At 33.6% G+C, this 12,225-nt stretch overlaps 1 protein-coding gene across 5 annotated transcripts in view; it reads left to right on the top strand.

The window, feature by feature from the left end:
* LOC116433372 (semaphorin-1A) overlaps positions 1-12,225 on the top strand; it is a 635,674-nt gene that overhangs the window by 433,138 nt on the left and 190,311 nt on the right. The gene's annotated exons all lie outside the window — the stretch shown is intronic.

The following is a 12,225-nucleotide window of genomic DNA, read 5'->3' as shown; positions in this document are numbered from 1 at the left end:
AACCTAGTATATTTTGAGAAGAAGAAGAATTTAAGATTAACTAATGAAAGCAATACTATATAATTCTGATTTAAGAAAAATAAATGATATTTATTAGTTTTTATTTGAAATCTTCCTAACGAGTTTAACTTGATATTATTTGTAGTTTCTATAAATTAATCCATAAAATGTGTATTTGCATAGATATCCACAGTCTAGTAATTTCGTAATGAGGAGTGGAAACATCACGGCCCCAACAATATAGTAACCTAATTTCAAAAGGACAATTCTTATTATTCGTGCAACGGGTGAAGGTTTGCAAATTATTAAGAAATTATTAACGAGTCTAAAAAAGAAGTTTTCACACCTTGAATAATTTTTCCAATGAAAATTAATTGTTATGATTAATTGTAGTTAATTACAGTTAATTGATATGATTATATAATTTCTGGTGATATATATTGTTACAATTATATCCATAATTCACTTCCATTCAATTTTCACTCTTACAAATGAATGCGTAACAATTATAATTTCTGTGAATGTTGACGATGATATTATAAATTATGAATACATTAACAAAATATTACATTGCCACGCATTTATGATGTATCTGCTATTATAATTTGTATCGCAAAACAATGATTGAATAGACATATTTAATACAGTCGCTGTTCGATGGAAGATTATAAATAAAATTGTTGTCAATCTAACATGATGCTGATATTCCAATTTTTTTCAATTTCTTTATTTCATAGAAATTTTTAAATACATGTTTTAATAATTTTCAGAGAATCATAATTGGATTAAGGTTACACTAAAAGATGTATGAATGGATCTGTTATGAGATCACAGAACACGAGAGTTAAAATCAATTCGACCGTGTTTCGTAATATACGGTTGTGTTATAGATCACAGATTACATTAGAGTATAATTTAGAATGTCTGCTACAATTGATGCAAAATAGGATAATGTAATACGGCGTCATTAATTTACCGTGCGAAATGATCGTGTACTGTATCGACGTTTCGCGTGGAACCGCCACCGTTATTTTCCCGTAAGCTGTGACAAAAATTGAATTATTGAATTATCATATACACCTGGCGATGATAAAAGCAGAAACAGTGTTTTGGCAACTGCGTCTACGGCGTGGAAAATATTTCCATCAATTTTTTTCGAATCACAAATCTCTCGTCAAAATAAAAATCATATCTATCTGTGTAGTTCAATGTACCGTATGAAATTTTTAAGAGACTGATGATTAAATACTGCTTCAATATGGGATTTTAATTGCATTTTGTAAACACTAAAAAAAAAAGTTATATACATCACTGTCTAAGTAAGAATATAATAGATTGCTCGTTGCTCCACCCATTATAATTACTGGATTGCGGATGTTTGCACACTTACGGCAGATGCAGCTGCGTGAAACGTAATGAAATATCCGCATAAATCTTAGCGTGGACTTCATTTCCTCTTTAGCTGTAAAAACCATTCATTCGGGTAATTACCTTCTATATCATTCTTGTTGCTATAAATTAATGCATGAAACTGTATGCTTCTCAAACATCCGCAGCGTAATAATAACATAATAATAGTTTATAGCCATAGTCGTTGAATATCATTTAGACAGCTCCGAACAAATATTTGTTTTGAATAATTGCTTACTCTACCTGTTTCTTCGAATGACTCAACGTTATTCTAATAATCTATAAAAATATTCGAATAAATCCTTATTTGTTTCATTGCTTACTCATTAGTAAAATTTTAAGTTTCTCGTAGAGTATTAATTATTGAGAATTCATATTTTACAAGAACTATTACAAAGCTTTTCATTATATTATTTCGAGTTTCTCATATAGTACTAACTACTAAGTATTAATATTTTACGAAAAATATTTTCACATATTTTTCCGTAATATTTCAAGTTTCTTATAGAACACTAAATATGAAGAACTAACATTTTACGAAAAGCATTCCCACCATATTTTCTGCAAATATTTACGAACGCGTTATTTCTTCCGACTAAATGATTCTTTCCGCTCTAAACCGAGGGTTGTACGGTGCTTACGGTAAGAATCACTCGCGCGACACAAGAGTTTCACAGATACCGGGTTTTGCGACAGTGTTCAAGCGCGTACTTAGGTTACCGTGGAACACCCTGTCTCTGTTAAATTAAGAATCACGGAAGGGACACTCGCGGTTAATTGGAATAATTAATAGGGTCGTTTCATTGTCCATTTTCTCCTCTATCTCTCCCTCATTTTACGAGAACATGCGGGCTCGTAATGTACCACAGGGACGTCCGCCGTTCCCAATTGAATTCCACAGAATTCACTGTCTTGTGGACATTATCTTGCTCCGAGGAAAGCTTCCGCTCCCAGGTCCTCTTAAAAATATCTTAAATATTTTAGTTGAGTGAACTGAAACCTTCGAATCTCTGTGAATTTCTTTTTTTTTGTAACCAATGTATTAATTATGCAAGTATTGTTCAGGTGGAATGAGTACTTTTGGTATTGCATCATTTATTGGTAGTTATTTATGTTTCTCCTACATTCGTTACTCATTATTTCGTTTTTTACAGCGTCTTCGGATCAGCAGTGGGTATTAATGCAATAGAATTTTACTTAAATTCATTTTTATTTCAGTTTGATTCAGATTGTTATCTTGCTATGTTGTCTATCGCAGTTAACGTTATTCTTGGGGAATAATATACTTCAACAGTAAATTATTTGAATATTTATTTGATATTTTATTGTTTGGTACTTCTCTAATATTTTTCTATTGAAAAGATGGAACAAAGTCGAATGAGTATTTTTCATTACATAATAATTAACTTTATTCGTATCTTATTCATTAATCTTCTAAATAATTACTTTTTCAGTTTCCTAATTCATTAATACTTCCTTGGAAAAGAGTTTCCTTTGTGCGATAATTATCGTTTGTAATTATAATAATCTAATAGCACGCACTATTAAGAATAATCAAAGATACATTATTTCTCTAACATAGATTGATTTATTAAAATATTAGGATTTAAAATGTATATATTTCGTTTACTAATTTGTTACTGAAATGAACGTAAAAAGTCGCAGTTCCGATTATCGCAATCGTTCCAAAACGTGCAGATGGTCATCAGTAGGTACTCTCGTTAGTTTATCAGACATTCAGAAAGGAGAGTGTAAATATTTGACGCGACAGAAAGTAGAGTTCACTTAAGACACTGCCCTATTTACAAGTTCTTAATAGCAGGTTCAGGAGTTTGGATTACGTTGCAACGTTATGTAATCCGTCGGGGGATGGGCGACCGTTTTAAACAAGGCTAGCATATTTTTTTCACCCCACGAGATAAATGTTAAATGAAGTGTAATCGTCGTTTAATTGACGCTATTATTAAAAAGTATAAATACTTCCACTCGAAGTTACTCCTCGAATATCATTAATGATAAATTTATAATAGAAGCATCGTGGCGTTCGAGCAAAGCTGCACCGAATACGAAAAAAAGAATAAAGAAATAGAAGAAGATGAATACATTTAAATATTAAACGTATCGTGTCATTATTGAACATCCATCGCTTCAGACACAGTATTGAAATCAGTGGCTAGCAATGGTTAATATAATTAATATTTAATAATTCCCATTGAAATAATCCATGATCAGTCACAATTTACAATTATAATAGGAATTTCATCGTCATTCGGATTAATGATCGAACTACTTAGTCATTTAATTGTCAATTAAATTAATGGTTAAATATCAAACTATTAAATATTTCTCCCTTATTAATTAACGATTGACATTTAATTTTATGAATCGACTAAATTGACCGTTATTTTTAATGTTTAACTACATTTTAATCGTTAACATCAAGAGATCAAGTAATCGCCGTTCAAGCAACGCGTCTTGCTGTATACAACATATCTATCGCACAATTTAAATCATTTGCACATAACAACGTTTAATAATGGTCCAATTTAGTCGATGATACAAATCCCCTATAACCAATCCTTCCTTTATAATACACTCTTTAATTTTGGGTAAGCAAATAATACCAGCCGGCAGCATTCGTGCGTAAGAGCATTCGCAACAGTCGGAACTGGAGCAGGTTCTCAATCCTGAATCCCTCTGATCCGATAATTCGAAAATCGAGCTTATATTTGACGGTCGCAATTAGTGGTCTGTAACGCCATTAATTGTAAAATCGATATCACTCCTGAATTTTCTCATGGCTGGATTTATATCCACGCAATTCCAGCGGATGCTCCGATAACAAACCGGCCTGGATTGCGGGTGTCGAACACCGCGATTGAACCGAGTGGAAAGTGCGTTCCGGGGGTGGCGTGGCTTGCTCGCGCACGGACCTGTGCGTGTACACTAACGCCCATAAATACCTTGATACTTGTTTGAATATAATCAAATACTTCCCATTATTCTGTTATCTTTTTCTATTACCACGACTTTCGATTGCTTTCTTTATTATTTATAATTGTATAGAATGGAGTGCATGCTAACAACGTCGTCAATGACACGTTGCTGTATAGTTTTATCGACATTATCACTCTATTTTTTGGAACAGTCGATTTGATCAAAAGAATAAGTGGATTCCCTAATAGAAAATGTCTCTTGAAATGAATTTTCGTATTTTTTGTATTAATCCGTATTTTTTTTTAAATTATTACTTGCAATTATTTGATATTCTTTTGATTAAAGTGCATTTTTCTCGTCTTAACAATGATTTTGTTATGGAAGTCTCATTAGTTAATTAAGAGATGACGTATATATGTTTTTCCTGAGAATATATTAAAATCATTTGAAATATGAAAGTTCTATAATTCATAAAACTGCTCGAAGTAAATTACATGGACGAAAAGAGATCAATGAATAATTATTGCTTGTTAAAATGAATGACCTAAGTAATGCTTTAGAGAAAATGATAATATGCATAGAACACAGTTAAATAAACAATTTTAGTGGAATTTAAAGTAGTTCTGATCTGATCGATCTGATGAATCTATTTGATCTACTCTATTCAGTCATTTATAAAATATTTCATTAGTTCATCATGTAGCATATAATTTTGTCGAACTCTTTTATTTCCCATTTTATAGGAATAATCATAACGATAAACATTTTAAAATCAAAATAAACAAAGTGATGAACTCTACAAAACCAGAAACAGAAATACCTGATTGAATTATATAGAACCATTTAATTACCTACTTCAGCATAAAAATCAGAGAACATTAGAAAATTGGAATTAATACTAGAACTACCGAGCATTTATTAGGGTTAATATTCAATTCTTATAAAGATTGTGAGAGCACATTTTTTTTCAATTTCTTCAAATATTCGTTATAATATTTAAATAAAACTATTTACTTTCAAGATCATTTCAGATATTGAATACTTTTCAAATATCAATAATTGCAAAATAAGAAAACTAAAACCCGACATTTTGACGGTTTCAGATTAGTTCTAGTGTTAAGTACTTTGACCAATGAACAATTCTCGTATGTCGAAACGTTCATATTATAATGAGGAAGAAGAGCTCTCGATCAAATTCTGGCAACTGTCGAAATACTTGTGGAGGACAGTGTACGTACGTGTCCACCGCGTGCTTATCCGCGGCTGATCGATCGATTGGCTGTTTACTGGAAAGCCCGGTGACTCGTATTTTTCCGTCATTTGCTCCGGTTCCAGGGGCGATTCCGCTATCGCGCGTAATCGCGTTCACGATAATCGCGATCTCGGCCCGCCCTTGTCCCACGAATCCCCGCGGATTCGTCGTTACATTCAACGCGTTGTTTACCGCCGCCAGATTTAAACGAAACAATCAGCCTTTAACCGCCGGCAATTAGTGGACCGCCGATTTTTATGCGAATGCCGATTTCTGTGAACCATTGAGTTGAACAGAAAGTTTTGTCGGCAGAATTCTGCTGAGTTTGTGCAATTTTTTAATGGATCTTAGGTACTTTTTATAAAAGTATACTTTAAACAAAAGTTTATATTGATTTAAGAGGTAAAAGAATAAAATATTATTTACATTTTAAACAATAGCTTATATTGATTCGAGAGGTGAAGGAATAAAATATTTTTCACATTCTAAACAAAAGTTTATATTCATTTGAAAGGTAAAGAAATGAGGGAACATATGTTTCAAATTGAGAAATAAATTATTTTTTTTAAATAAATATCCATTCCTTAAATTTACCGATAAAATTTCCTATTCAACCTAATAATTTGCGGAACCTACGCTTGAATGACCATGTATTTCTTTTCAATCTTAGTACAAAAACTTGTAATTTTATAATTATTGAAACTTGTGTATGTAAATTGTCTAATAGAAAGTTTTAGTTTATGGACGCTTAATATTCTATGTATTGCTCCTACGTTTTTGTTTGATAAATGGTATATACGTTAATATAGAATTCTTTTGAAAATGTTTCAATAACCTATGTAAACACAAAAAAAGTTTTTTTCAGCTTTTGTACATTGTGTGGGACAATCCATTTTGTTCGGAATATATTGTTCCTTTTAATCGAATCGAATCTTAATTGAATTCAGTTTGAAATTTGAATGGACCGTTTTCTGGAGAATTTCTGTAACATTTTATTCCACTTTTAAATATGAAACGTAAGAAAACAAAATATTTAATATTCTGTATAATGCTTTAACATCTCTCAAAAAATGTTAAGATCACATTGTAATCATTATTCCACCTGATATACACAGTGGCTTCATGAAATTGATCTCGAACCTTGTTAGAATTCTTGGCATCGATAGTTCTAAACTCAATTTCGACAAGTACTGTTCACATTCGTGATCGGGACGATACCAGTGGTTAGCTTATTGTTGTTTCTATAGTACTAGATATCATAAGTTCTATACCATACACAAGTTACTCTATGTATAAAGACAAAATTTGATGAATGATAACATTTTTCAGCTACAAACTAGTTCACCAACTTACAGCTGCAAAAGTACGTCGTTAGTCATTTAATAACTTAATAGTTGCAAGGATCATGTTAGATACATGCATTTAGTTAACTAATGACAGAACATTCTCAAGTTTAACTCATTTATTTTGTGTTATTACAGGTGCGATCTTCAATATACTTTATATATTTTTATATTCATTATATACTAATATTTATATTACATACTTATATTACAAGTAACGAAATAATTTTTTTCAATTTCTATTTCAAACAAAAATACTAAACTTACGATTAATTTCACTTATATGTGATCAATATTAGTAGAATAACATCCTTTTAAATTTTAGTATAACACATATATTATAAATTCTCTCTAAATCTTGCTTTCGTTCACACGCCAATCAGTAAAAGGTTAATACGTAATACCGTCCACTTTGGAATTGTTTGTCAGACAGCAATCGGCGTACATTTGCGAAATATCGTGCCGACGAATCGGTGGCATCGAAATGAAATTTAATCAGTCAACTCCATTATGCATACATTATTATTCGCTAATTCCATAAAATCGATTTAAGGCTTCAGCTTTGATCAAATTAATATTAATATTCTCGTTTCTCGTCGATGATGCTTCATCCGTGTCCGAATCCAAATTGAATGGAAAATTGACAAAATAATTATGTACCACTAGGCGGTAGATTTCGCATTAAACGGAAAGGGGGGTGTTAAAAATAAGCGGTCCTTGGGCGGCCTCCGGAATAAAAAATTTTGTTACAACATGATTCTTCACAGCCTAAGGAACAAAAAATGTATGCTCCATTATTCCGGCTAAATAATATAAATTCACACTCGAACTTTGCCAAATACCATAAGAATGCCTAGCGTCACTAATAAATATATTTGAGTCAGCTTAAATTAACTCAGCTATCTAAAAAAGATTGACGACTTATGGGTATCCCTAATATCTCATTTGATTGCATCTTTACTATTTCGTTTCTTATTCGTAATAGACTATTCCGTATGTTAATGGGTTGGAAACTCGTGTTGAATGTTATTTAACGCGTTAAGCGCTATATCAGTCACTGATCACCGATGCTTCTGAATTGTTTGAAAACGATTATAATATGCAAGATAACTGATGTTGAATAAAAATATTTAATAGCGTAAGTAAGCTGATAATAGTATAATGCAAGGATTATGATGCCAAATAATTAATTAATTTTTCTACTTATCTTTGCTACTAAAGACTGAATGTTACCTAAAACGCTCAGGATTTTTTAACGCGTTACAGATTTTTGACAATAATTGTTTATAAACCCTACCATCGCACGTCAGGAGGCCGTTTCCAGTTTCCAACCCATTAACATACGGAATAGTCTATTACAAATAGGAAACGAAACAGTAAAGTTGCAATCGAATGAGATATACATAAGTGTAGTCGTGCGTTTACTTTCAACTGGATATTCCATAAGAATATGAAAAATTATGCTGTAACAAAATGTTTTGATTCAGAAAGCACCTCAAGAATCGCATCTTAAGACCTTTCTTTGATTCTGAATAAGTAGACCGACAATCGGTGATTTGGCGATCGCTAGAACGTAGGCGGCACAGCATTGTTCAGATAGAAACGGTGTTCGGTTAGGAACTTCATTTGTTTGTGTGGACTCGAGCGATTCTACAAATTAATTTTGTCAGAAGTTAGCGAACAGTTCGTAGTTATTCCATAACAACATTGCCGACGTATAATCACGCGCGTATAATTCCGGCCGTCGTATTCATGGAAAATGACCGATACATTTTCCCGAAATGGCTGCCGGTGTACCTGTTTCCTTGTGTGTACAGCGAATCGTCTAGTTCTAAATGGATTACCCTAGGAATATTAGTGTCGTGATTACTAACCGCGACTGTAAACATTACGCCGCGCGTTTTGGTCGCTGTTGTTCCACTGCTCGGTCGCGTCTGAAATTTATAGTTTAAATGACAACACTTTTCCGGTGGATCCGTCCCGCTCATTTCATTTTGGTATAATTATTTTTGCGAACGAGAGAAAAACGATATTCCGTTATTCGCGAAACGCAAGCAAAATATTTTGTACGTTGTTGAAGGTTTCTGTAAAATATTTAAAGAATATTTTAGAGAAATCGTTGTTCACGAATAATAATGATTTAATAATTAAATCATTTATTTTATATCTTTCATTTTTCAAGGCGCAGTGAAAATATTCTTGGGAATGAACAATTTATAAAAATTGTACAACTTGAGATTAGATGTGAAATTCGTTCGATTTTATGCTATATGTATCAATGATGTTTGTCGAATTAAAAATAATTTTTAAGAAAAGGATGGAATGTTTCATCTTGCGTAATGAGAGATTTTTTAAATTAAATTCCACAGTTAACAGGTTAATGTTCTGCTTATCAATATTTGAACAACCCAGAAGGAAATAGATAAGTGGTATGTATTATTCAGTTTTGACAACTGTAATTGTCACTTGAGACAGGACCTCAAGTATGGTGAATTCCAGAGTTAACAGGTGATTAAGTAACGTATGACAACAGAAATAAATCTCTCAGTTTTCTCCATCGCGGACGAAATGTCAAAAACATTCAGAGTTTCTACTTTTATCGACCCACCCCGTGTAACAATGATGAACACTCGTCGGAACGTTCCCCGCGAAACGAAGGTAGCGTATTGTTCGTTGCGCACGCAATTACCCCCCGCGTCTGAAAGATGCATTGATTAACAGCAATTAGCAGAAGCATTGTATATACAGGAGCGCTCATCCTGCATCATCTTCAACAATATATCTTGCCGTGGCAGACGGTCGATTAATTTAAGAACATACGTGTCAACGTGTAAGACGGAACGCGCAGTTTGCCGTTAATGACGGAATCGCGTGAGCCCGCGATCGGATAATTGCGATTTATTTGCGTGAATTAACCGATACGTTTGGAATGGTTGCTACCACGCGCTTCGGTAACTTTCTATGACACGAGGTGATTGCATTTGCCGCACAATGATGCGCCAATGTATCGCATCGTACAGTACGTAAGCTAACGAAATTGATGAGACCCGCTGGCAAATGCGTTACCTCTCTACGGGCGCGCTAGTCGAGCTTGGTAGCGTGACTATACAAATTTTTATGGTCGCTTGATTGATCGACGTACAATGCAGCGGAGTGTACAATAGAGAAAATGAAAACTCAATTTCTTGTTAAACTTGTATTATTTATAAATCTTTGATATGCCGGTTATAGACGAATGACTCAGAACAATAGCGGTATAACTACCATTTCCGAGTTCCCGAGGAAAAAAGCTTTTGTGAAATGTTCTTGGGTTAATCAATTACTGATAGTAGTGCATTAATAATGTTAATTATTTTTCATTTTTAACATTCGGAGTTTGCAATATTCGCATTTAATGAAACATTTTGCGAAAGTGTTTTTTCTCAAGGAAGTAATAGTTCGACCACTTTTATTCTGAACTTCTGATTGTAAACAAATAATACTGAATTATATTTCTCTGTTTAAGTTCGTTTAAATTAGAAAATATTTTTGTACAGTATAATATACACAGTTAATAAATTCATAAACTTAATGAATACTCACTGAATTCTACATATTCTCTGTGTAATTAATCTGGGGGACTTCAAAATGACTAGACAACCCTATTGCGGAAAAATCCAATTTCTACCTTATTCGAGTAATAATTCCTCCACTTCATTATTTCATACATTTACAGCAGTATAAATTCCAGCTCACGTTCACCACAAAAGCCTTACTAACTCAATTCCACTCCCGACGTACCTTTTCACAGGCGCATTCGCGATTGAAGGATCATCCACTCAACAAAGAAGACAGTATCATCATTTCTCTGGAAAGAGTCATTGTTTGTCTATAAATATAAGCCCGAGCGTACATAACGGCGAGCACGTTAATTCCGTCCGACTGATTTTTAATTACAAGTTTAACCGGTATTATCTGGGTTAACGCGCCGGCACAGTAAAAAGTATTGAATGCCGGGGATTAAATTTCGTTATCTATCGGGACGGTAAATCGGCGAAAAAATCGATCGAAAAATACCGTGATATACACGGGGTTAGATTTTGCATCGAGATAGCGGCGCTGGATGCGGGTGGGGGTACGGGGACGAGTCATAATGATTTATTTTCGGCGAATCGGTGAACGCGTTTCGCGCGGCAACACCTGCGCGCCGGGCTAATTTATGTACCTACCCGTGCATCGTTCAGCGGCTGGATTTTAAGAGATTTTTTTCTTTGAACCGTTGAAACACCGTTGCAATATTAATCGTCTATTACCTTTACGCATGCCTTATTCAACCCGTAAGCACGGGGCAATAATTCGTCGGTTAATTTTGCAGGCACAATGGTGCGGCGAAGCGTTCTGTGATCCTGCGTTCTCGTTCCGAAGCTTTCAAACCGCGCCGTTAATTATAGATCCCTTCCCGTAGCCAGTTAAATTTCTTATCAATGCAGCTGATTTATCCAGAGCCCGTGAATGCTTAAAAACGTACGTAGCGAAAGCTGCGTATTCTGCATGCTGCAAGATGGTCCGCAAAATGGGACAATTTTATATTTGCTGTTATAAATTGATCATGGATTTTTATGCGTTTATGGGAGATTTGAAAGCGTAATCACGAAACAAATACAAAGTGAAAGGAAAATATCCAGAGTGTAGAGCTTTTTGTAAGATTTCTTAGGAAGAACTGTTTCCTGTCGTGATCCTATTTTTATAATAGTGTTCTTGGATATTTGAATTTGCATGCAGATTTTCAGTCTAGTTATGATAATGTAATGCATGTTTAAATGCACAGAGAGAAATCGTAGCATCAGCCAAAGGGAAGTGAATCTACATGAGAAATTAAGTGGATGTAAGATAATCGACTTTCAACATGCCTCTGACACGTACCTATAGATACTTCAAGAAAAGCTGTAAATTAGGAACATTCTACCATAGTCTTTTCAATTCTCATTTTATGTTCGAAACAGTAATAAAATTTACATACTCTTCATATAACACTAAGAGATGAAAAATAATCAGGACGGAATTGATAAATGTCAGGTGCACCCGTTGACATTTAGTCGTATTTTCTTATTAAATGCGGCTGTCATTCGATAGACGATTATTATTATCATCATTGTTATTATCCTTCGCCGATTTAAATTTCCGAATGGCTCACGATGAATATATTTTATTTATCGTCTGCTGCCAAATGAAGTATGGCGCGTAATAAATTTAATTCCCCTTTTTAATCTGGAACAACGCGTTTATTAAATGTGTCGTGATACT

Source organism: Nomia melanderi, chromosome 6, assembly GCF_051020985.1.
Source record: "Nomia melanderi isolate GNS246 chromosome 6, iyNomMela1, whole genome shotgun sequence".
NCBI lineage: Eukaryota > Metazoa > Arthropoda > Insecta > Hymenoptera > Halictidae > Nomia > Nomia melanderi.
This window is presented reverse-complemented; position numbering and strand designations above follow the sequence as displayed.